This window comes from Scyliorhinus canicula, chromosome 5 (genome assembly GCF_902713615.1).
Source record: "Scyliorhinus canicula chromosome 5, sScyCan1.1, whole genome shotgun sequence".
NCBI classification, from domain to species: Eukaryota; Metazoa; Chordata; class Chondrichthyes; order Carcharhiniformes; family Scyliorhinidae; genus Scyliorhinus; species Scyliorhinus canicula.
This window is the reverse complement of record NC_052150.1, coordinates 171,013,315-171,040,248: the sequence shown is the minus strand read 5'-3', so window position 1 is coordinate 171,040,248 and position 26,934 is coordinate 171,013,315. Positions and strand designations below refer to the sequence as shown.

The following is a 26,934-nucleotide window of genomic DNA, read 5'->3' as shown; positions in this document are numbered from 1 at the left end:
GACCTGATGTGCTTCTGTTAAATGTTTTGTTTTTAAGTAATATGGATGTTAGAAGGAAAGCTTAAAGGATGACTTAGTGTTGTAGTCTTTGGGGGTTGTATTTGAATTGATGGTTGCTAAGATGTTCATTATATGTTTTAAAAAGATTAACTTGAGTTCATAGAATAATTGTTTTGCTTTAAAAAATACTTTTCCATTTCTGCTGTACCACACATGTAAAGTGGGCCGTGTGCTCCCCATACCACAATCTATTAAAAGTTGTGGGTCAGGTGAACTCCATGATACACTTTGGGGTTCTCTAAACCCTGGCCCATAACAATAGAAACCCTGGGGAACAGGGCAGGCACAAACTTCTCCAAGGATAACAATACCAACTTCTCCAATCCAATATATCCACATGATTGAAGTTTCAGATGCCATCCTGGTGAATCTTTTCTGCATCCTTTCTAAATGTCCTCACATCCTTCCTGCATTTGGTACCCATAATAATAATAATCCTTATTAGTATTACAAGTACATTAACACTGCAATGAAGTTACTGTGATAATCCCCTAGTCGCCACACTCCAGTGCCTATCCGGTTCACTGAGGGAGAGTAAATATACAGCATTTATTCAGCATTGACACAATCTTGTCCTGTGAATCTTGTCTAGAATTCTAGAACACCCTTGCAGAATTCCACCCTTTGAGTTTTAACATTACATTTTGTTAGGGGCAATGCATGTACAGGTTTCAGTAGAAAAATTCATTTCCATTTTCGCGAGAATTATATATAATATTCCAAACCATTATGGAGTGGGCAGTATTACCAACTTCTATGGATTCATAATAGAATCTTGGAATGGATACAGCACAGAAGGACACCATTCAGAATGTTATATTCGTGCTGGCTCTCTGCAAGAGCAATTCATCTAATCCCACAAAGCTGTCTTTCACCTAAAGCCCTGCAAATGTTTCTCTTCAGATAATTATCCAATTCTCTTTTGAATGCCTCAATTGAATTTGCGTCCACCACACTCCCAGACAGTGCACTCCAAATCCTCTCACTCTCTGCAGAAATGTTCTTCCTCTTGTCGCTGTTGTTTCTTTTGCTAATGATTTTAATTCATTGTTCTCAGATTCTCGATCCTCCTGCGAACAGGAAGTATTTTCCCCGACTTCTCTTGAATACCTCTGTCATATCTCTTCCTAATCTTCGCTTCTCCCAGGATAACAGTACCAACTTCTCCAATCCAATATATCCACATGATTGAAGTTTCAGATGCCATCCTGGTGAATCTTTTCTGCACACTTTTTAAATGTCTTGACCTCCTTCCTGCATTTGGTGCCCATAATAATAATAATAATCCTTATTAGTATTACAAGTACATTAACACTGCAATGAAGTTACTGTGAAAATCCCCGAGTCGCCACACTCCGGTGCCTATCCGGTTCACTGAGGGAGAATTCGGAATGTCCAATTCACCAAACAAGCACAATATTGAACACAATACACCAGAATTGAACACAATACTCCAGCTGAGGTTGAATCATATTTCATACAAGTTCATCATACCTTCCTGGCTTTTGTACTATATACCCCTATCTATAAAGCCCAGGATCCAATATGCTTAATTTACCACTTTCTCAATTCCAGTTTAGATTATTTGCCTTGGCAGTATCCTTAAATATTGATGCTATAAATGATGAGTCAGCATCTCTACCCATCCAGTGTCTCATTGTTTACGTTTGCATTCCCACACTCCCTCACCCTGCCTGCCCACAATGTTGTGTTGTCCCATGCCAATTCCAAATCTTTCATTAAGAACATCAATTCAAAAACTCAAAGCAGGCAGTACAAGTATAATAATAATCTTTATTAGTGTCACAAGCAGGCTTACATTAACACTGCAATGAAGTTACTATGAGAATTCCCGAGTCGTCACATTCCGCCAACTGTTCGGGCACACTGATGGAGAATTCAAAATATCCAATTTGCCTAACAAGCACATCTTTCGGGATTTTGTGGGAGGAAACCGGGGCACCCAGAGGAAACCCACACAGATTGGGGGAGAACATGCAGATTCCACACAGGTAGTGACCCAAGCTGGGAATCGAACCCGGGTCCCTGGAGGTTGAAGCAACAGTGGTAACCACTGTGCTACCGTGTCGCCCACTGACGATATCAAATTAGGGAAATTTGAGACACCACAGTGTCTGGAGTTAAATTGGACAGAAAGTGACATTATTCTGATATCCACAGTAACCAATTTAAAAAAAACACTTTTATTGAAAATCCATTTCATAAATTCCATCATGGGATGTGAGCTTCACTGGCTAGGCCAGCAGCTGTTGTCCATCCGCAGTTGCCCTAGAGAAGGCGGCATTCTTGAACCGCTGCAATCCATCTGGTGCAGGCACACCCACAGTGCTGCGAGTGAAGAAGTTCCAGGACATTATTCCTTGTGACAGTTAAGGAATAGCGATATCGCTCCAAATCCGGATGGTGTGATTTGGAGGGGAATGTGCAGGCAATGGTGTTCCCATGATATGCTGCCCTTGACCTTATCGGTCAAGGCATTTGAAGATGCAGTTGAAGGTGCCTTGGAGAGTCACTGCAATGCACCTGGTATATATCCTGCTGCAATTGTGTATTGGTATGGAGTGAGTGAATGTAGAAGCTGGTGGATGGGATGCCAATCAAACAGACTACTTTGTGCTTGATAATTTTGACTGTCATTGGAGCAGGACTCATCCAGGCAATTGCAGATTATTACTTCAAACTCCTGACTTGTGCCTTGCCGATACTTACCTGGGGAGCCACTCTTCATCTAAGACTGACATCAAAGTCAAGATTCAACATCATATCCAATCCACGAACGCCGCCTCCGGATGAGAGTCTTCTATGAATGTGACACGATGGCTTAGTGGTTAGCACTGTTGCCTCACAGCACCAGGGACCCAGGTTAATTCCAATCTTGGGTGGTGTGTGGAGTTTGCACATTCTCCACCTGTCTGTGTGGGTTTCCTCCGAGTGCTCCGGTTTCCTCCCACACTCCAAAGATATGCAGAATTGGCCATGCTAAATTGTCCTTAGTATTCAAAGGTTAGGTGAGGATATGGGATTACAGGGATAGGGCGAGAGAGTGGGCCATTTAACGCGCTCTTTCAGAGTGTAGGTTTGGTGGGCCGACTGGTCTCCATCTGCACTGTAGAGATTCTATGATCTGTGCTGATATTAAGGTACTCGTGTCCAAGGCAGTCGTCCGCCTAACTCTTCTATATGGCTCAGAAACCTGGACTACATACAGATACCACCCTCAAAGCCCTGGAAAGGTACCGTTAATGTTGTCTGAGATGATTCTCCGCATCAACTGGAGGAACGACGTACTAATATCAGTATCCTTGAAGGTGTCAAGAGCATCAGCATCGAGACCACGATCATCTGAAACCAACCACAGCTCAGGGTGCCAGAATCTCAATTACCGTAGTAAATCTTCTTCATGTAGCTCAAGGAAGGCACCCAAACTACAGGTGGACAAGGAAGAAATTCAAAGACGCTTCCCTCAAGAAATGCAACATCGACATCAAGGCCATTGCTCAGAACAAATCCGCCTGGAGAAACCTCGTAGCTGAAGGAACACCAGATGGCAAGGTGAGGTACAGAAAAGGAGCCTGAGAAAGGAATGCCAGCAGTCTTGAGTACAAGGACCAATTCCACTTCCCGGAAACATCTGCCAAATGGGAGATCGATGATGCAGCTCTCGGATTTGTCTCATCAGCCATGCAAAGACCCAAACAATGCATGACCAATGACATGGAGTTTCTTAGCTGGGCAACCAAACTCATTAGTGAGTGATCACCAAAGAAGAGGTGGTGGCCAGGCCTTGGGAGTCAAGGGATGAATTACTCAACCTCAGAATTCCCAGCCTCTGACCTGTTCTTGCAACCACAGTAGCCTTTTCCACGGGAGCGGCTCCACGCGAAAGATGACCCTGGCTAAGGATTTATTGCATCCATCTCCCAAGGAGTAGAAGCAGAAACATAAGAAGAAGCGTCTGGTGCAAAGTCCCAACTCTTACATCATGGATGTCAAATGTCCCGGTTGGTACAAAATCACTACTGTGTTCAGCCACTGTTGTGCTGTGTGTCAGATGCTCCACCGTTCTCTGCCAGCCCACCGGAGGAAAAGCAAGGTTAACAGAAGGCTCTTCCTTCAGAAGAAAGCAGCACTAAAAATGAAAGTTGGTATTTGAGGGTGGGCGAGACTCCACACAACCGGGCATTGAGAGCCTGGCTGAGGGGTACTGATTTGCTTCCTTCGCATCTGGATGGTGGCACGGGAGAGATGAACGGGGGAAAGAGGGAGTGTGTCAGTGTCCCGAAGCCTTGCCCACCCTGGTTTATAGAAGCATGTTTGGACCTTGCTGGATTTGCGAGATTTGTTAAGAACAAATAAAATGACATAAAAATAAAGTAACCACAGTATTTATACAGCTGGTCCAGTTTAGTTTCTCTTCAATCATAACCCCCATGATATCGATAGTATAGGATTCAGTGGTGGTAATATGGTATGTCAAAGGGATATGGCTAGGTTTGCTACTGTTGGATATAGTCATATCCTGGCATTTCAGCCCAAGCCCAGGTCTTGTTGCATTGGACATAGACAGCTTCAGTATCTATGGGGTCTTGAATAGTACTGAAATTTATGCAATAATCAACAATTATCCCCACTTCTGACCTTATGATGGAAGGAAGTTCATTGATGAACTTCAGTGGTAGGACACCACTGTGAGGAACTACTACAGCAATGTCCGGGAGCTGGAATGATTGGCCTCCAGCAGCTTTAAGAACTTTCTTTGTGCTGGATTAGATTCCAGTCAGTTGAGAGGTTTCCCCTATTGACTTCAACTTTTGTCAGGGCTCCTTGATGCCACACTCACTCAAATGCTGCTTTGATGTCATGGGCTGCCACTCACCTCTACTATTAAGCTCTTTTGTCCATGTTTGAACCAAGGTTATAATGAGGTCAGGATCTGAGTGACCCTGGCAGAACCCAAATTTAGCGTTTATGGGCAGTTCATTGCTGAGTAAGTATCACTTGATAGCACTGTTGATGACCTCTTCCATCATTTTACTAACGATTGAGAGTAGACCGAAAGGGCAGTAATTGGCCGGGTTAGATTTGTCTTGCATTTTGTGTACAGGCCATACCTGGGCAATTTTCCACATTGGTGGGTAGATACCGATGTTGTAGCTGTACTAGAACAGCTTGGCTAGGGGTGTAGCAAGTCTTCAATACTACTGCCGGAATGTTGCCAGGGCCCTTAGTCTGCAGTATCCAGTGCCTTCAGCTATTTCTTGATATCACATGGAGTGAACTGAATTGGCTGAAGACTGATATCTGTGATGCTGGGCACCTTGGGTGGCGGCCAAGATGGATCAACCACCACAGCTTCCACTTGATGGCTGAAGATAGTTGCAATTGCTTCAGCCTCATCCTTTGCACTGATACGCTAGGCTACCCGACCACTGAGGATGGGGATATATGTGTGACCTCTTTCTCCTGTTAGTTGGTTAATTGGCAACCATCATTCCCAACTGAATGGGGGCAGGTCTGCAGAATTTAGATCTGATCTATTGGTTATGGGATTGTTTTGCTCTGTCTATAACATGCTGCTTCCGACCATGCTACTTTTGATCTGCTAACTTCCATTCTCCGAGGTTTGAATGTGACACAATGCAAACAGTGTGGCCAGAACTACACAGCATGCAGGATTTTCCAGCCATTTCCTTCCGCGGGATCTTAGGGCTGACAACAACCCCTGGCACCGATTCCCCGGCAGTGGAGGATATGAACAACAGGAAACCCCATTGACAGTTGCAGAACCGGAAGAGAACCATGGCTGAAAAATAGCGAGCCGTCCCCACCATCGTAAAATACACTGCTGGAAAATCCCGGCCATTACTCAAACACCAGACAATTTAAGCACACCATTCTCTAATCCATTGTGATTTGATATAGCTCAACATTCTGTGCTCATTGCTGACAAGTTGACAGTCAAGTTCTCCTAAAATCCAAGCTTTAGTTCAATTTCAACCTTGCTTATTTTAACACAATTTTTAGAGTACGTGCATTCGTTTTCTTTTATAAATAAATTTAGAGTACCCAATTCATTTTTTTTCCAATTAAGAGCAAAGTAACGTGGCCAATCCACCTATCCTGCACATCTTTAGGTTGTGTGGGCGAAACCCACGCAAACTCCTCACGGACAGTGATGCAGAGCCTGGATCGAACCTGGGACCTCAGCGCCGTGAGGCAGCAGTGCTAACCACTGCACCACCGTGCTGCCCTGTGCATTCATTTTCTCCTCTGGTTTCTGATACTCTACATATGCTTTTTTTTCCTATTTATTAAGGCAAATAAATTTTATTTGGGTCATTTTACAGGTCCCGGCTGTCATATCAAATAATTCTATGGCTGTGTAATAGTAATCATGCTCATGGTACTACACCAACAACGACACTAGTGTGCAAATTTAAATTACAGCATGGCAAATTTCCTGCCATTCACCAGCAGTCATATTCCATCTGAAGCCCCAGGACATGGTTAACACCAACAATGCACACACCTACCAACCTTCTCTCACTCAGGTCACAAGAGCCCTGATTTCACAGAATGTCCAGAGTCTCCATTCTCTGAACCGTTGGGTGGTATGGTGGGCTCTGGCAACACAGACAGCAGCAATGAGTTTTGTTCAATCCACAAACTTTGACCATCCTTTCTTTCAATTGTATAACACATACAGTAACAGTCTCTGTTCTATTCTCAGAGACCTGCATCAACACCAGCATAAGAACATAAGAACATAAGAACATAAGAACTAGGAGCAGGAGTAGGCCATCTGGCCCCTCGAGCCTGCTCCGCCATTCAATGAGATCATGGCTGATCTTTTGTGGACTCAGCTCCACTTTCCGGCCCGAACACCATAACCCTTAATCCCTTTATTCTTCAAAAAACTATCTATCTTTACCTTAAAAACATGTAATGAAGGAGCCTCAACTGCTTCACTGGGCAAGGAATTCCATAGATTCACAACCCTTTGGGTGAAGAAGTTCCTCCTAAACTCAGTTCTAAATCTACTTCCCCTTATTTTGAGGCTATGCCCCCTAGTTCTGCTGTCACCCGCCAGTGGAAACAACCTGCCCGCATCTATCCTATCTATTCCCTTCATAATTTTAAATGTTTCTATAAGATCCCCCCTCATCCTTCTAAATTCCAACGAGTACAGTCCCAGTCTACTCAACCTCTCCTCATAATCCAACCCCTTCAGCTCTGGGATTAACCTAGTGAATCTCCTCTGCACACCCTCCAGCGCCAGTACGTCCTTTCTCAAGTAAGGAGACCAAAACTGAACACAATACTCCAGGTGTGGCCGCACTAACACCTTATACAATTGCAACATAACCTCCCTAGTCTTAAACTCCATCCCTCTAGCAATGAAGGACAAAATTCCATTTGCCTTCTTAATCACCTGTTGCACTTGTAAACCAACCTTCTGTGACTCATGCACTAGCACACCCAAGTCTCTCTGAACAGCGGCATGCTTTAATATTTTATCGTTTAAATAATAATCCCGTTTGCTGTTATTCCTACCAAAATGGATAACCTCACATTTGTCAACATTGTATTCCATCTGCCAGACCCGAGCCCATTCACTTAACCTATCCAAATCCCTCTGCAGACTTCCAGTATCCTCTGCACTTTTCGCTTTACCACTCATCTTAGTGTCATCTGCAAACTTGGACACATTGCCCTTGGTCCCCAACTCCAAATCATCAATGTAAATTGTGAACAATTGTGGGCCCAACACGGATCCCTGAGGGACACCACTAGCTACTGATTGCCAACCAGAGAAACACCCATTTATCCCAACTCTTTGCTTTCTATTAATTAACCAATCCTCTATCCATGCTACTACTTTACCCTTAATGCCATGCATCTTTATCTTATGCAGCAACCTTTTGTGTGGCACCTTGTCAAAGGCTTTCTGGAAATCCAGATATACCACATCCATCGGCTCCCCGTTATCTACTGCACTGGTAATGTCCTCAAAAAATTCCACTAAATTAGTTAGGCACGACCTGCCTTTTACGAACCCATGCTGCGTCTGCCCAATGGGACAATTTCTATCCAGATGCCTCGCAATTTCTTCCTTGATGATAGATTCCAGCATCTTCCCTATTACCGAAGTTAAACTCACTGGCCTATAATTTCCTGCTTTCTGCCTACCTCCTTTTTTAAACAGTGGCGTCACGTTTGCTAATTTCCAATCCACCGGGACCACCCCAGAGTCTAGTGAATTTCGGTAAATTATCACTAATGCATCTGCAATTTCCCTAGCCATCTCTTTTAGCACTCTGGGATGCATTCCATCAGGGCCAGGAGACTTGTCTACCTTTAGCCCCATTAGCTTGCCCATCACTCCCTCCTTAGTGATAACAATAGCATCTGTTTGAATACTTCAGAAAAAACTGTTCCTTCAGATCGAAGCTTGCTTGTTTACTTTTATGCAAATTATCTGTATGTTTTGAACTCCTAACCCAATTCCATCACAATTAGCTTTCTATTTACTCTTCCTTTATTCACTCTTCATCCCTTTGGAAGTGCAGGTCGCAGCACCATATCTTGAAACCTAATGATGTCGTGATCCAGAAACCAATTACAGTCTTTCACAATAAGAAGTCTTACAACACCAGGTTAAAGTCCAACAGGTTTGTTTCAAACACGAGCTTTCGGAGCACGGCTCCTTCTTCAGGTGATATTCACCTGAAGAAGGAGCCGTGCTCCGAAAGCTCGTGTTTGAAACAAACCTGTTGGACTTTAACCTGGTGTTGTAAGACTTCTTACTGTGCTCACCCCAGTCCAACGCCGGCATCTCCACATCAAGTCTTTCACAAGACACCCAAGCCCACTTTAGACTTAAAAGGGACATCATATAAAAACAAAGAGCAAGCTTCCCAAAGAACACGATCACCTCATTGTTTTACATGCAGATTGTCACTGTAACAAGAGGGTGGCAACTGGATGTGTAAACAATGTACAAATATAATTTCCCTGGCATTCTCTCATTTTATTTTCAGAATCTAAAATGGGTCAGAATGTCAATTTCTACTGAATTTCCATTTAAAATACTGGGAGGGGATGTGTGGATCTTGCAGAAAGAGTCCCCATGGACTTGGTAGACGGGTCTTTGTTAATTGTGTTGCAAAGAGAATTTTTAGGAAGCAATAACTATCAGAACGGCAGCTGTACAGGTATCTGAATCACACATAATTATAGAACAGCGGCTTGTTACTTCATTACTAGAATCAGCATGGAAAGAGATTTTCTTGGGGTTCTCCTGACCTCCCACCACTGCAAAAACCCTGGAGAAACAGTTGATCATGTCATTTTCCTGAGGGCTCTGCCAATGGCTCAGAATTGAACAATTGTGGAAATTGCCAAAGAACCTATTCCATCAGCAGAGCTTCAGGCCTTACTAAAAACAGGACATTCTGTTCAAGAAAGGTGAAAGACACAAAGAGTAATATTGAGAAAAGCTCGCTGTGAAAAAATAAAGGACCAGAGACGTGAACTAGCTCCACAATGGAGCTACGCTCAACACCCCCCCCCCCCCCCCAACCAATCCTGTCTGGTTTTAGTGAGCAATTGAACTCATTCCAACATCCCCGGTAACACGTAACAGTTTAATCACAGTTTCAAAGAGCAGTACTCTTTATGACAAGGTGCTTCATACTGTCTTTCATGGAGATGGGTGCAACCTTATGATCAGTGATGATGTAATGTCAATCACACCCAGTGCTCCAAATGTATTATCATTCACATCTAATTAACAAACGTCCATGGCCAAAATAGAAAATTGTATAGTGCGAGCCCAACAGCCTTTTAAGGGACGGGGAAGACTTATTCTTGGGATCCTCAACTTAAATTAAATTAAATTAAATGGCCTGGGTGTTGCTATGCTGGTGAAGAAACAGTTTTTACTGTTTGCCTTGTGTATGAATTCCCAGAGACTTTTCACAGCTTGTCAGCAGAGATAACTTAGTTTTCAGGTGACTGATCGAGTGCGCTTCCCTCAACAGGGGATTTATGAAATCTGTGAGTTGGCTAAGCAGCAGAAGGCCCTTCAAACAAATCAGATTGAATAATTTTCACTGTGGACTGCAAAGCAGGATGTAACTTGCCTTTCCTGTTTTATTTTATAAACTTAAATGATTGCAAAATAAAAAATTGAGGCGTATTCATAGGATTAAGAGAGAGAGAGATAAATTGGAAAAAAAACTTCCTGTAAAATCAGCAACAGCAATTTTCTTGTGAGGGAACATGGCTCCACACATGTAAATTCTTTTGGCCTCAAGACCAGAGAGGTTGTCCAACAGTAATCACCACTTAACGCACCAGTAGAACCACAATTGCATCGCTTATACCAAACCAAACCAAACTTTGCCAATTGTCTTTTAATGTTGGACTAGGAAATAATTGGCAAGTTCACACCATTATGGTGATTTGTATTCCATTTCCAGAGGCAAAGACTGAACCAGCATAGCCTGTGGAGAAGCTGGGTATGACAAACAGCAGGTGCAAGATTTATTCCTTCAACTCGCATGCATGGATCCAGAATAGGCTATCAGTTTCTCTCTCAGCATGCTGACAGCCCTATCGCTACATGTACAGCAAAATCTAGTTCAATATACTATGTTGGGTTGAATGAGAAATATAAAGCCTCTGGGTTTCCTGTCTTTTGGGTGAGGTTCCGAAGATTAACATATTTATAAAAAGCCTGAAATTGCAGCACCTGCACACGTCTGAGCAGCTGACTACTATTTTCAGTCCCCAAACTGTTATAATTAACATGAATATGATAATCTAGGATCTCACACCATCAAATTATTCTGAAATTATCCTTTCAAGGCATACATTCAAGCAGCCAACAATGGCAGTGCAACAAGCCCCTCTGCATGAAGTGAATCCTTGTGAACAAGACTCAGTAATGAACGTGCATGACTGAGATTCTTTGGACAACTGCAATAGATTGTTGAACCAGTGTAACATTTCTAATGAAGATAAACATCCACTCAGCACCAGGTTCAATGCATCCCTTTGTCTAATTTGCTTGAATCAAAATGTTCAAATATCTTTAAGGTAAAAATTCTAATTTGCCCATTGATTTCCTTTACAATGTTTGCACCTAAAATAAACGAAATCGGGCCATCGATTGAATAAGATGTATGTGCCTATACCAGGCAGCAAAGCTGGTTCAATTTTAAAATATGAACATATCATCAATTTTATGTATTTCTAAGATTCTGATATTCCAGAATAAAGATGCATAATCAAAATTCCCAATTAGTAGACAAGGTTACCAGTGGTTAGTGATAGTAGCTGGAGACAAGGTAACCTTTAAGTGAGCAGGGAGACTCACTTTCAAACCTAGTTAGCAGCACACAACATGCATTTGTTCTATTAAAGCACGAGATGTAAACATCACTGTGCCAAGCATGTCCATTCCTCTGATACCATGCCAGTTTCCAATGAGCAGGTGAGGTTATTGTGATGGTTTGGCTTTGGGCCATGTTGATTGAACTGTCCATCCCTTGACCAAAGGGGGAAAAAACAAGTCGAGGCAGGTTTGTTTTTATCAAGCAATATGTTGAAATTCACAGCGTCGTCTGTGACCCATGCTTGCCCTGTGTTAAATCCTAAAGAGAAGATACTGCCGTTTGGAATGTGTATAGATCAGCCATGCAGTTACAGCATTTAAAAAAAGCAATATTTAGTTTGTGCCCAGAATGCAGTTTGGGTAAGAATAACATCAGCAAATAATCAGTCAAAGAAGATGAATGGCAGAATTCTCTCCTCTGGGAGAAGTCCGTGGTGGGTTCAGGGATGGGAATGTTTCCTGCTGCAGAGGCAGATGGAAAACCACACCATATCTTCTGGCCCCGACCTAATTAATTATGCGTTTGGCAATTTTGCGCCATTTTCCATGACAGGGTGGGTTTGATGGTGTGCATCCCGCCGTCATACCTGGGGGCCATATTTAAAAGGAGCACAACATCACCCACCCACCATTGAAGAAAGAAGATGAACCTCCTGAAGAAGTTGAATCTCCAAAGATGCTCTTGAGGCTGTAAAATGGACCTCCTCGATGACACTGAATCTGGAAGAACCACCTGAAAGATGCACCTCCCACTCACAGCTGATGTGTCCCAAGATCCAGGGTTGCAGGCAGCTTCCATCACCAACTCCAGAAGCAGCCGTAGGCATTCTTCAGGTAAGTCCCGACTTCTGCATGCCATGATGTTCCAAACATGTTCCGGACCGATGTGTTTGCCCCCTGGCATCAAAACAAATCTGTGTGGAGGGTGGTGGGCGGAGAGGGGGGAGGGGCAAGGGGAGACTCCAGATGGGCCTTCATCTGCATCCCATTAGCGAGATGCAATTCAGTTTCACACGAGCCTCCAATGGGATTCTCGATCCGACATGGGACCAGCGAATGATCCCATGGGAAATTCACGCTGACAAAATCGATTTTTGGGCCTCCTGCCCAAATTCTCCTCCTAATTCTCCGGGAAGCTAGTGGGAAATCATTCCCGCCATTGAACTTGCCAGCGAGGGCATGGGATAATTATGCCCGATGTCTCCAATTAATGAACATAGAACATAGAACAGTACAGCACAGAACAAGCCCTTCGGCCCTCGATGTTGTGCCGAGCAATGATCACCCTACTTAAACCCACGTAACCCGTATACCCGTAACCCAACAATCCCCCCATTAACCTTACACTACGGGCAATTTAGCATGGCCAATCCACCTAACCCGCACATCTTTGGACTGTGGGAGGAAACCGGAGCACCCGGAGGAAACCCACGCACACACGGGGAGGACGTGCAGACTCCACACAGACAGTGACCCAGCCGGGAATCGAACCTGGGACCCTGGAGCTGTGAAGCATTGATGCTAACCACCATGCTACCGTGAGGCCCCTAATGATCATAGATAAATCTGCGTGCACAAAGCTGAGACATGACATTGAGTTTCATTCAGCATTTGCAAATTATACTTGAACAGAATGTCAGATGTTATATATAATCATTGTAATAAACATCATTAAAGTGCTGGTGACAACCAGCTCACATACATAGAAGTAGCAGTTTCATAGAATTAACTGAAAAACAGCAACTAAAGTGCATTTTGAACACAGGTATTTACAAATCTTTACACAATGGAAGTCCACCTATATTTTATTTGAGCAGAGTGTTTCATAAACCTGTGGCTGTCAAGGTATAATTTGTGGTAATATCATTACTGCATGAAGGGTAAATCAGCATTCAGGTGTACATTCAGTGGTTACTTTTTTAGGATCTTTAAAAAGACAACTGAAGTTGGCCACAAACAAACAAAGCACGATGTGCTCAATATTGAAGTGGTTCATGGCATACCCACTTCCCAATCTCTTACCTCTCCCAGCTGCCCAATCTCCATCCAACAGCTTCCCTAGCATGCCGGTTTCAGTCAGACGGCCGAAGAGAACCGATTTTACACGGTCCTCTTGCATACCAGCTTCCACGCAGCATCATTGCAGATTCGGGGTTCGCAGTCGAATTCAACCTTGACACAAGTTTTTCTTCATTTTGTCAAACATTTCATTTATTTTTTAAACAGCTGTCAAAACTTCCTCAGTTCACAAGCTGAACTTTAACAGTTCAACAGCTCCATTCAGTGGAGCAGTATAATTATTTTTATTTCCCAACAATCTATTTTATTAGTGCATCTAATGTGGTTAATCAGTACAGCCCCAACTTGTAGCACATGTTTTGCTATGTTTGTGCACTTGCAGGAGAATGTGTTAAAACGTTCCACACTCAAAGTACTTCGCACTCTTTCCAATTGTCAAATAGGTCAGACTTCCATTCCATTGGTTTAGTCTGGATACAAATCCAGATTACAGCAACAAGGCTGGCCTATTACCATACATAGCCCTCTCTCCACAACCACCTTTCCCTGGGAACACTGTGGTTTCCTCACAAATATTGACTCTTCTAGGCACCCTTATCCTGACTCCTGAAATATAATGGCAGCTGCCAGATAAAGTACCATCCATGCAAGCAGCATTTTTATTGACCTGCAGCAAGAAATAGATGCAGTAAAGAAATTACAAATGCAGAAAAAATAAGAATATGATCTTGGGATTTCATGGTATCTCTTCGCAAGCCGTGCGGTGCCGGGACATCAGTTTCAACGCCTATGCTCTGTTTGTTTTATAATCGAGAAACATTTATGGTTTGGTAATGGTGCCATCAGTCAATATTTCACTTGGAATCCATGACTCCCGGAAGGACAATGTTGCATCCTGTTCGAATAACCAGTGAGCCTGCAGCTACTTCAGGATGAATGAGCAATGAATCCACCTCAGGAATTTTGTATTCATTGACTGGGTGAAGGTTTGACTTAACATCACAAACCATCTGTGCATCAAGAGAATAAAAGCTGTTATGGTTGATATGAGGCATCAGACTGATTGACAGTGCCTCAATGTCCAAATGGGTTCAATCGATCATAATCAAACCCTGGGAAAGCCAGCAACATCATAAAACATTTATTGCCTGGGCAGCCATCTCTCAATATTTCTACTTAAATGAATGAATTTTCCAGGAATGTGTCCATCACTTGCTGAATGCAAATACATATGGAGCGGGATTCTCTGATCCTGAGGCTAAGTGTTGACACCATCGTAAATGCCGTTGTGTTTCTCAGGCCTCAGGAGCAGCGATTCTGACCCCTGCAGAGGGCCAGCAGGCACTGGAGCGACCCACGCCTCTCCAGCTGCCGATCTTGGCGTCAGATGGGCACTGCGGGTCTGCGCATGCACAGTGGGACCGGCGCGATTGTGCGCATGCCCGGTGGCTTCATTCTCTGTGCCGGCCCCGACGCAACATGGTGTAGGGCCACAGGGGCCGGCGCGGAGCAAAAAAGGCCCCCAGCCCGAGAGGCCAGCCCGCGCCGATTGGTAGGCCCCCGATTGCGGGCCAGGCCACAATGGAGGCCCCCCCACCCGGGTCAGACCCCCTCCCCCACACCAGGCTGCCCCCGGATGCATGCATGCCGAGATCCCACCGGGTAAGACCAGGTGTGAACGGCGCCGGCAGGACTCGGGTTTTTTTGCCTGGCCGCTCGGCCCATCCTGAGAATCGCCAGGGGTGCGCTTAGAGTGGCCCCCAACCGGCGCCGCGCCAACTGTGCCGACCGCACCAGCACCAATGGCAGCGATTCTCCGCTCTCCGGAGAAGCGGCGGATCACGGTTCATAGACAGCAGCAAAATAGTTGGAATCAATGCTGAATTCTGACAAAGCGAGCGCAATCAGTTAATAGTCATGGCAGAAACTCCCTGGTAGGGCCGCAGCATCCTGTCCAGAACTCTCTCCAGTGACAAATACAGACTTGTTAAAATCCTCCCGCTCAGAGCATCACCTCTCCTGCACAAGTCCCTTGGTGAACTAGATCACACATCTCAAGAGACAACGGTATTCATTTTCTTCCCATGGTGACTCTAAACTTGGTGTGCAAAATGATGTATTGTCCAGCCAACTAGAACTACTGAGAACAGTATGTTTGTTCAGCTGATTGGATCTGTTTCCTAATAATGGGCGGAATTCCATCCAATATATTTCTAAAGGCAGATCAAGACACACGAGAAGAAATGTTCTATATCCCAGTGTTCTGACCAGCTGAGGAGGACAGAGCTGCCTGCCCTTTTATTCAGCCTCTTCAGAGAGACGCAACAAAAGGTTATTCATTTAAATTATTGTTTTCTCTGTAAGTGCCTTTTCCAATCCAAATGTATTTATTTGTTAATAAGAAACCAATCAAACCAGATTTTCTTGAGTCAATAAAAGTTTATTAGTTACTAAACCCGAGAACCCACACAGACATAATTTTTCAGAAGTAGGCAAGTTGGAGTCCAATAAAAAGTTGAAAGAATATACGGTTATGTCCATCACTTGTTTTTTAAAGCATAGATTGCTGAACGTTATGGTCGTTTGAAGTTAATTGGTTTCCAGCAGAACTCTGGAATTGACTTAGTTCAAATCTGCACTTTGTTGAAGACACTCTTTTAGCTTCAGAGCTAGAGATAGCTTTGTGCTCTTTGCGAGCTGTTTTTAGATGACTGCCATTTTCTTTCTCCTCCTCCGTTCGGACTCTGCTCGGTAGAACCAGTTTTTAAAACTTCTCTTGTAGATTCCCAGAAATGAATTTTATTAGCATGTTGTGCAATCACTATTGCAGACCATGTAATTCCATTTTTTGATCTTTTCCACATTTTGAAGCTTTTGCCACATTTCAACATAGAAATCAACGGGATCAGGGGTTATCTTGTTCTCCATGGGAGGTATTAAATGACTGTTGCATATCTAGCTCTTTAGCAGCATCCATTGTTTATATAGAACCACAGCTGATCAAAGTCCATCATTTAGCATTTTTTATTTCTTCCTTTCAAGAGAATCTGTGTTTGAAGTGGACCTTGACACCACCTGGTGTGAAAGTCCGTGCAGCAGATCTGCAGTGCAATTCATATGGATCTTTCCAGAGAAGTGGCAAACTTTAAAGTAGCAGACATCAGGTGACTCATGGCAGCCATTTTTGATTAGTGACTTTCCTTGTTTTTTTAAAAACATGCCTTTTTTCAAACCATTTAATATGGCTAGCTGGTGAAATTGCAAGTAGATCACACTCTGTTAATATTTCCTGTTATTGCAACATTCTCTTTACGGTACTTACAATGCCACACAACATTGGCACCCTCCCCCATAAACTTTACCAAATTATCTGAATGGCATAAAAAATTCGAAGCAATCCAGGAATATAGCTCCATGATAATACAGTGGAGCCCTACAGGACTTATACTTTTATGCTGTACATATTAATGACCTTGACGTGGGCATCAGAACCACAATTTCAAAGAAGGAAATATATTCTGGTTCCTTTATTGTCACTGGGTCCAAATCCTTGAACTCCCAACCTAACAGCATTGTAGGAGCATCTTCACAATACAGACAGCAGCAGTTGAGGAAGGCAACTCAATAACAGCTTCTCAAGGGCAATTGGTTATGGACAATAAATGCTGTCCTCGTCAGTGACACCACCATCCCATGCATGAATAAAAAAACAAATTGATATGAAGAGTTATGAAGTGAGACTTAATTTTGGTAACGGATGTGGGAGGAAGAATGAGAAAAGATAATATGAACTCAATGGTATAATTTTTTTAAGGGTGTAGGAAGAGAGACCTAGACCTCACATCCTATCACCTTCAAAGAGGAAGGAAAGAACAAAAAGGGAAGGTCTAGGATAAAGTGAAATTAAATGGCAAAATGAATGGTGGTGCAAGGGGGTGCTAATGGGGCAAGAAACTGAAAGAAACTGAAGAAACCTATAGGAGGTATAAATGGCAACAGCACAATGATTGCCAACAGTTGCTGCTTGTAAAAAAATGGGAGTGGTGATTATCTTCTAAAATTGTTGGATCTTGTCGGTGGTAAAATGCCTAATCAAAAGAGGAGGTCCTCGTTCATCAGCTTCTTTTGAGCTTTATTACAACTGTGTAATAGGCCACGGACAAAGAGATCCGAATGAGAGTGAGACAGAGAATTAAAATCACAGGCAAGCAGAAGAACAAGGTCATGCCTGCAGACTGAACAGAGGCATTCTGCAAAGCAACCAGCAAATCTGTATTTTAGCCTGCACAACATCATAAAATCACTATGGCATAGAAGAAGGCCATTCAGCCCATTGAGTCCATGCCTGACTCTGTCGAGCAATCCATTCATTCCCCATCCCCCCCTTTATTAACATAACCCTATAAATCTATTTCCCTTAGGCGCCTATCTGATTTACTTCTGTAAACAGTCATAGTCTCCGTTTCCACCACCCTCAGATAGGTAGATAATTGTTTTTTTGAAAAACCATCATGGCGGCATGTTCTGTATTATGATGACGAAACAATAAAACTAATAATCAGAATTCATGAATAGAAATAGGCAATCATGAAAATAAAGTAGGAAATAATAAAAAGATTGCAGTTATGAACATTCCAGTATACAAATAGTTACAATATATTGTAAAATGCAGGCCTCCTTAATTTACAGCATAAAAATGAAATGTCTACCACTCTCTATATTTGTTTTGAAGTCCATAGATCACATGTCATCAGCTTCTCAACCATTTATGTACCATTATAAGTCGTGAGTTCGGCACTATGACCATTTACTGTGTAAGAAAGTTCTTCCTTATAATCCCTCTGCATCTCTTGCCCAAAACCTTAAATCTGTGCCCACTATGTAGGAGTCTGCATCCTGTACAGTGAACATAGTATACGCACAAAATTGAAAGGACAAGTAATCACTGTTCAGCCTAGAACAAGTTTTTTGCACCTTGGCCAGTGAGCAAGAAGGAAGTAAAAGAACAAATATTATTATGTTTACTGCACTTGCCTGGGATGAGAACACATGCGTAGGAGGCAATTTAAAAATGGATCAGGGTGTTGGAAGGAATAAGCCTATTGGAATGCCAAAAGTGGAGGGTAAGAAACATTTGGTGGTAGCATCACACTGAAAGTATTCAAAATGGCAAAGGAGAGCTGTTGCATGTGGAGGATGATGTGGTAGAAAATGGGGGCAAGTGGAACCATATAATTTTCCTGAGATGAAATTCTCCGAAGCACTCACCAGCGGGTTCAATGATGGGTGGGATGGAGAATTTGGCATGAGGGCCAAAAATTGATTTCACACCAACGTGAATTTGCAACGTGACCGTCTGCCAATGCCCACCATGATGGATCGGGAAACCTACTGGAGGCCAGAATGAAACTCATTTGATCCTCGCTAATGGTTTACAGATGAAGGCCTGACCACTCGCACCTGATGCTCTGCGGCACCAGCAGGAGAACACACCGGTGTGAAACTTGTCTGGAACAACATGACGTGCAGGTGTCAGAACTTAGCTGATCAATGCCGAGCGCTGCTTCAGGAGTTCAGGGTGGTGGCTGATGACACCGCTAGAGCGCCCAAAACGCCAAAACAATGGTTTGGGGTGGGGGGGGTTTGGCTGGCATCTACAGTTGTACTTTCCAGATTTCTTGTAAGGAACCCATCTTCCAGTCTCAGAATGTTCTTGGCGATGCATCTTCATTTTCAGGGCATGCATCCATCTTCCAGTCTCAGAGTGCTCCCTGAGATCCATCTTCATTTTCAGGAGGTCCATCTTCTTTCTCCAATGATGGGTCAGTGATGTTGGACACCTTTTCAATGTGGCACCCGGAACCTGCCCGCCACAGAATACGGTGCAAAGCACATCGTTGCAAATTAGTGAGGATGGGACCGGAAGATTTGGTGCATTTTCTGCCTGCTGCCACAGAGGGACGCACTCCACGTTCCCTTCCCCACCAATGGATCTAGTCCCCATATGGAAGAGTTCCACCAAAGGCTTTGTCTACCACAGTGGAGGGGAATCGCGGGCTAAGTAAATTAAAACATATCAGAAGCACTGACAGGAAAGATGGCATCATCAGAACAGATACATGCAATTAAGAAACTGGGAAGATGGAATTGAGTCCTGTCATGGACAGGGTTGAAGGAATGTAGTAAAAATAGCTGTCACTGGGTTCACCAAAGATATTGCTGAACATGAAAAGATTGAAAAGTCAAGATAGAAAACGGAAGATTCGGAGGTGGATCTTGTGACGGCAAGGGAAGGGTGGAAGGTGGAATAAAAGTTGATAAAGGTTTCCAGTTGGGAATGAGAGCGGGTCGACCATACGGCTACCAATATACTGGAAGAAGATGCAGCAGACTACCTGGGTAGGACTGCAACAGAGACGGTTCCACATATCCCACAAAAAAAAGCAGGGAAAGCTAGGATCAGACAGATTCCCTTAACAAACAGCTTTAGTTTAGAGGGAGTGAGTGGAGTCAAAGGAGAATTTGTTCACAGTGAGAGCAAGTACAGCCGGGCAGAATTTGGTGGCGGATGTGGACTGGAGGGCCTTTTGTTCAAGGAAGAGGCAGGGGGTCCTCAGGTCATCCTGGTGGGTAATGGAGGAATAGCTGGATTAGACATCCATAATGAAAAGGAGAAAAAAGTTTAGGACCAGGATCCTGGAAGATGTTAAAATTGGCAGAGGGAATTGGAAGGGTCACAAATGTAAAGTGGACACCACCAACGGGGGGAGGAAGAAAAGCACATGAACACATCACTTTCATTGGGTGGCACGGTAGAACAGTTGTTAGCACTGTTGCTTCAAAGATCCAGGGTCCCAGGTTCGATTCCCGGCTTGAGTCAGTCTGTGCGGAGTCTGCACGTTCTCCCCGTGTCTGCGTGGGTTTCCTCCGGGTGCTCTGGTTTCCTCCCAAAGTCCAAAGATGTGCAAGTTAGGTGGATTGGCCATACTAAATTGTCCTTAGTGTCCACAAAAAAGGTTAGGTGGGGTTACTGTGTTACAGGGATAGGGTGGCGGTGTGGGTTTAAGTAGGGCACTCTTTTCAAGGGTCGGTGCAGTCTCGATGGGCCAAATGGCCTCCTTCTGCACTGTAAATTCTATGATTCTATCTGGCATTCCTCTGCTTGCTATTTTTAAAGAAAGACAATACTAGTTTAAACTAAACCGACCCTATTATCCCTCCTTTAAAAAAAGCAGATAGAAGAATGTTATTGAAACGTGTGAAATGCCTGTATGCTAATATATCAGAACCAATTTCCAGGCTCAAGTTATTTACACATCCTCCAATATAGGTCAGCCCTAGTTAATATGATCTAAAAATACTGTGGAGAAATCATTTGCTGCTAATCAGTTTTCAATTGTGCAGCTGTGTCTGGGGTGCTCAAATCTAAAGTGTTTTATAATGAATATGAAAGAATGCTTGGCTATTTCCTTAGGTAAAAGAGGTGACGAAAATAGACTTTATCCATTTAGTAGCTCAGCATCTGGAACTACCTGTGGAAATAAGAATGACAACGTTCCCAAAGTCATGCTGTATTTAATTATTAATCAATGAAAATACAGACACAACAGGGGTAGCCTTTTCCTCGACAAACTGTTGAGACATTAGACAAGTTTACAATGATGCAAAATTTTAGAACGTCGAATTTCTGAGTATTCATTAGTTACGGAAAGGAGTCTCCCATTATTCTCAAAAAAATTAATTTAACTCCTCAACAGCATTCTTCTTCTGCTCAGACATGCTGCTGGTTGGGGCAGGGGATGCCTAATATGGATTTATTATTTTTTCTTATTGGCAGCATCTTTTGTTTTAATTTCAACCCCATTTTAATTTTAAAACAAATCAATGTTTTCTATGTTTCCCACCTCTTCCGTTTTCTTACCTTTCCCTTCAGCCTTTGCTGTATCCCTGATACGTTCTTTAATGCATATTACTTGGCTGAGAGGATTTGCTTTAATTATCCAACCATATCACTGTACTGGACACTCTCCAGGGAGCCAACGTTTTATCTGGGTGCAGAGGCACATTTCAGTGAGTGAATAGCCACAGTTATGTTTTTTTGGGAAAACAAACCATTTTCCTCCTATTCCTGGCCCCACAACCACTCCTCGTCCTTTTGCGGATTCGGAATGCCTATCATGTATAATGGTCAACCACCTCCCCGTTGGAGGCCAGGTTCCCCATTTTAAATGGGGATACAATGGGCTGGATTATCCCGCACCATATTTCTGCCCCGACCTGCCGGCAGGATTCTCTGCAACACGGCCGGTCAATGGGGTTTCCCATCGTGGGGCAGCCCCATGCCATCGGGAAACCCCCGGACGACGGCACAACAGAGAATCCTGCCAGCAGAGAATCCCTCCCAGGATTCCCTCTTGCCCGCAAGGTTAGTCTAGTGATGTGACGTTGCGGAAGCCCATTAACTGCGTTTCAGATTTGAGAGCTCATGAAAAAATACAAAACCTGCTGAGCAGTCAGGAACATTCTAAAAGGCAATTGTAAAGTGTTTTCACACCTTTAAATGTCACTATTTGGTAACGTATTGGAATGTAAATAACGTTTGAATGCACGTGATTCAACATGGTCCTTTAGAGGTAACTTGACCTTTGCTTGCATATTTTTTCACATGCATTAGTGCCTTTCCAATGGTAAAAGCATTCCTAATGCAGTGAATAATGATGCAACATGTCCTGTCGACCTGTGCTGTCATACTTTCCACTGTGATTTGTATGGCTGAGTAATTTAAAAGAAACCTGGTTTTGACGCTTGAAAATAAAATCTAACCACCTGCTCCCTTCCATTGATTGACGAGTACTCTGGTTTGAAATTGAAATGAACACTTTTTTCCCTTCCTGAATAATAATCTCATGTTTGGACAACCGTGGTCACCAACAATCTGTCCCGGCCCACCAAATTCAACATGTCCACACTGACTCGTACTAATTTTTACAGGTGCAGCATAGAAAACATCCCATCTTGCTGCTGCATCACAGCCTGATATGGCAACTGCTCAGCCCAAGACCATGAGAAATGACAGAGAGTCTTGAACACAGTCCAGTCCATCACGCGAACCCACCTCCCATCCACTGTCTCTGTCTACACCTCCCGCTGCCTTGGGAAAGTAGGCTGCATAATCAAAGACCTCTCCTACCCGGGTTATTCACTCTACCAACCTCTTCCATTGGGCAGGAGATACTTAAGTCTGAAAACATGCACTAACAGGTTCAAAAACAGCTTCTTCCCCGCTGTTACCAGGCTCCTGAATGACCCTCTTATGGACTGATCTGACCTCTTCACACATCTTCTCTACTGAATAGTATTACACTCCTTATGCTCACCCGATGCCTGTGTCAATGTATTTACATTATGCATTTATGTATTTCCTATGTTTTTTTTCATGTATGGAATAATCTGTCTGGACTGTACGCAGAACAATATTTTTCACTGTACCTTCGTACACGTGACAATATATCAAATCCAATCCAATCCATTCTGAATGTTTGGGTGGTTTTCAAGTGCTAATGGGTTTCAGTACAGTTGACATTCCATTCATCTGTGAATGAATTACAGGTTCAAGATGTTGTACCAACAGATTTTTCATTTGATTCAGTTTCTGGTTTGTTGACACAAGTTAATAGGTTTACAAGTATTACAACGTTATCTTCCGCATGGCAGGGTGCCTTTTTTTGTTATGGAGGCTTTTATAAGATGGCAAGAGGGTTTCCCCCCATGGCCCTCACCCCAGAAGGAGTCGAAAATATGTTTAATTAATTTTGCATGGAAGACTGTAAGTAGTGCATAAAGTGTGGATATGGAGGATGTATGGGGGCATATAGATGGCAAGGATAGTATGGGTGATCTCCGGAGGGCTAAAGGAATAGAGGTGGCATGGGGCAGCACAGGTATCTAAGGAGGCATGTGTTGGCATTGGGGCGATTGGAGGTGAGGAAGGTAAGGGGTGAAGTTTAGGAGACCTTTAAAATTCTGTTGAGAGCAGGGATACTGTGTTAAGAGATTCAAGAATGGGCCTCTGTACCCAACAGCTGGCACACCCCAGCACAGCTCGCAAGCTGCAACAACCTTTGCGTGAAAAGTTTAAAACAATGCATTAAGTCATATGTGTTGGGTGTGCAGTTTGTGAGCCAGAGAAGTGTAGGTCAGGTTTCCTGAATCCAGAAGATCATTCAGCTCATCAGATGCCTCTGTACTTTGCCTAATCCTTTCTCATTCTGTTAATATGCTTCTCACTTTTATTTTTCAGCTGAGAAAATGTTAACTGTGTTCATTGTCCATACCAGTCAAACTGCTGTGTTTCCTAATTTAGTTTTGTTCCAGAATTTAGTACCTGCAGCATTTTCCATTGAAAATTGGTTGTTTGATGGTGCTTGCTTCCCCAGCTTTGCTTTTTCCTACTAACTAATATCCCAGTTTAAATATAACTGGCAATAAGCCATCAAATCGGCATTACTTTCCTGAGAAAAGATGTTTATAAAGTTTTTTTTTAAAAATGCAATGGTGCAATGAAATCAAAACACAACACCCCGCTATCCCCCCACAAAATAGCAAAGTGAACAATATTCCTCATTATCACACATTTTCTCCAATAGATCGAGATATTTTACATTGATCAGAACAGGGCAGTCAAGAGGCTGGTTTAGCACAGGGCTAAATCGCTGGCTTTGAAAGCAGACCCAGGCAGGCCAGCAGCATGGTTCAATTCCCGTACCAGCCTCCCCGAACAGGCGCCGGGATGTGGCGACCAGGGGCTTTTCACAGTAACTTCATTTGAAGCCTCCTTGTGATAATAAGCGATTTTCATTTCATTTTTCATTTCAAATAGGCATTTTCCAATCCCTCTCCCAACCCCACCCAAAGCCTGATTTGGCACTAGATTTCTTTCACCTGTTTTCTTCCCCAAGCATTGTCTCTCCTGTGAGATTACATGACTGATTGTGGCTGGCTACACTTGGGATCATGAATCTTAGTTGCATTATGACTACATGGGGCAGACCCGATTGACCAGTTGCTGGTCCATCATTTCATACGTTTGTGTCTCAATTACGTACAACATTTTCTTGAGGAAAATGACACACAGTTCTCCTTTCCCTGCACAAGACATTTTGAATATGTTTGCATTCGCCTTGATGCCTTTTGAAATAAATGCAGTCGAACTTTTCACACTTTCAATTCCCTGTATGTCACCAGATGTGCTCTCATCTGCCTGCTGGACATTATTTAGAGAGAGACAGGTGTGGAAAGGGCAGGTTGTTCAGCTCAGTCGGTGCTGTTGTGTAACCTCAGGGTGAGCAGTTGTCATCCCCATGTGCCTGACCTGTTCCCATATACACTTATGCACTTTCTCTGTATGTATACAAGTCATAGATCCAGGAATGCCTGGGTATAAAGATGGAAATGTTTAGTGGATTCCAATGTTGAGGTGGCGCAGTGGTTAGCAGTGCTGCCTCACAGTTCCAGAGTCCCAGGTTCAATTCAATTCTCGGGTGACTGTCTGTTTGGAATTTGCACTTTCTCCCCGTGTCTGCGTGGGTTTTCTCCGGGTGCCCCGGTTTTCTCCCACCGTCCAAAGATGTAGGGCTGGATTCTTCACAGCCCCCCACCAAAATTATGTTTGGCGGGGGGGGGGGGGGGGGGGGGGGGGGGGGGGGGGGGGGGATTCGAAGTTCCCGAGTGCCACTCTGGTGATTCTCCGGGCCCCGAATATCCGCGCGTCCGCGAATTACGGTGCGCGGCTGGGGGGCCATGGCCAGAGGCCCGCACAGCGATACTCTGCTCCCGACTGGCCGCGTTCCCAACGGCATGGAACTAATATGGTCTGGCCGGTTGGGACTCTCACACGGCGGCTACAAACTCAGTCCACGGCTGCCCTGGTGGGAGACGGGCCCTTATGGGCGGCCAGGGCAGCAATCGGGTCAGTCCGATGCAGGGTCGCGTGGCCAATCGAGAGGGTCTAGTTGGAACCGGAAGTGCAGGCGCCCGTATCCGCAACCAAAGCTCCGTGACGCTCCCCAGGTCCCTGCTAGCCCCCTCGAGGTAAGTGAATTGGGTTGTTTTTTTCCAGGAAACTTGGGAGTGCAACTTGGGCATGGGGACATAGCCCCATTGTTGGAGAAGCCAGCCCCCGGATAGGTGAATTGACCACGCTAAATTGCTGCTTTGTGTCCAAAAGGTAAGGTCAGGTTACTGGGTTATGGGGATAAGATGGAAGGGCTTAAGTAGGGTCTCTTTCCAAGGGTCGGTGCAGACTCGATGGATCGAATGGTCTCATTCTGCACTGTAAATTCTATGATCTTTATGTGTATACCTGAACATGTCTTTTTATTCTTTTTTATTAATTTTTTTTTAAATCTTTACAATTAAGGGGTAATTTAGCATGGCCTATCCACTTACCCTGCACAGATTTGGTAAGAGGGGGTGAGACCCACGCAGACACGGGGAGATACATGAATAAATAATCTTTATTCTCACAAGTAGGCTTACATTAACAAGGCAATGAAGTTACTGTGAAAAAGCCTCTAGTTGCCACATTCCGGCACCTATTCAGATACACAGAGGGAGAATTCAGAATTCTCTGCTGGTACGGAATTGAACGATGCCTTGTTATGCATCACAAACCAGCTGTCTAGCCCACTGAGCTAACCCAGCCCTAAACATGAACATGTCTAACAAGATACAGCCTGTTCATTACTTCTAATATCGGTATTCACGTGAAAAGAAAGTACAGCATTTATTCTCAAAGCCATTAATATAGTTGAGTATGCACCAGAAATAAGAATATAAGATGTGGAGTTAGGAATCGTGGTGGTGATGGTAGGTTGGGAGGCACTGGGGGTTGGTGGGATCATGTTGGGGAGTGCAGGCAGCAACATGCATTATATTCAGCCTGACATTTGGGAGTCTCGATTGTCTTGTATATAAAGGTACAGGAACAGAAAGCAAAATCAGGAACTGACAGGTGATGGTGCAGGAACGTCATTTCAGTATCACACAACATTCTTGAGATGCAAAACTAGGAGTACATTTCTCAGCAGAAGAAGCTAAATATGGAAACCACAGCAGTTTCTGTGTTTTCTTGGCAAACCTCAAAGGACACGCACAAAAGCGAGCTGATTTTCTCTGACTCTGCAGTGCATTTCAACACTTACAGTAAAGCAAAATGATTACCACAACAATGCATAGGAACTGCTCTATATTAAAAATGAACCTTCAAGTGTTTTGCTGTAATTTCTGTCAACTAGTACACAGATCTCCCACTTATGACTTTGAAGGAGAAGGACAAAGGCTGCAGATGTTGATTACAGCTACTGGGCATTTTTTTTAAATCAAAGCAATAATGTGTGTGGTATCAATAAGATCAACAGTAGGTAGAACTGCTA

General features: G+C 43.7%; 1 protein-coding gene and 1 pseudogene across 5 annotated transcripts in view; one reads left to right on the top strand and one right to left on the bottom strand.

Annotated features, from left to right (window-relative positions):
• plxdc2 (plexin domain containing 2) overlaps positions 1 to 26,934 on the bottom strand; it is a 506,097-nt gene that overhangs the window by 456,370 nt on the left and 22,793 nt on the right. The window lies entirely within an intron of this gene.
• On the top strand, positions 3,955 to 4,241 carry LOC119966430 (annotated as a pseudogene).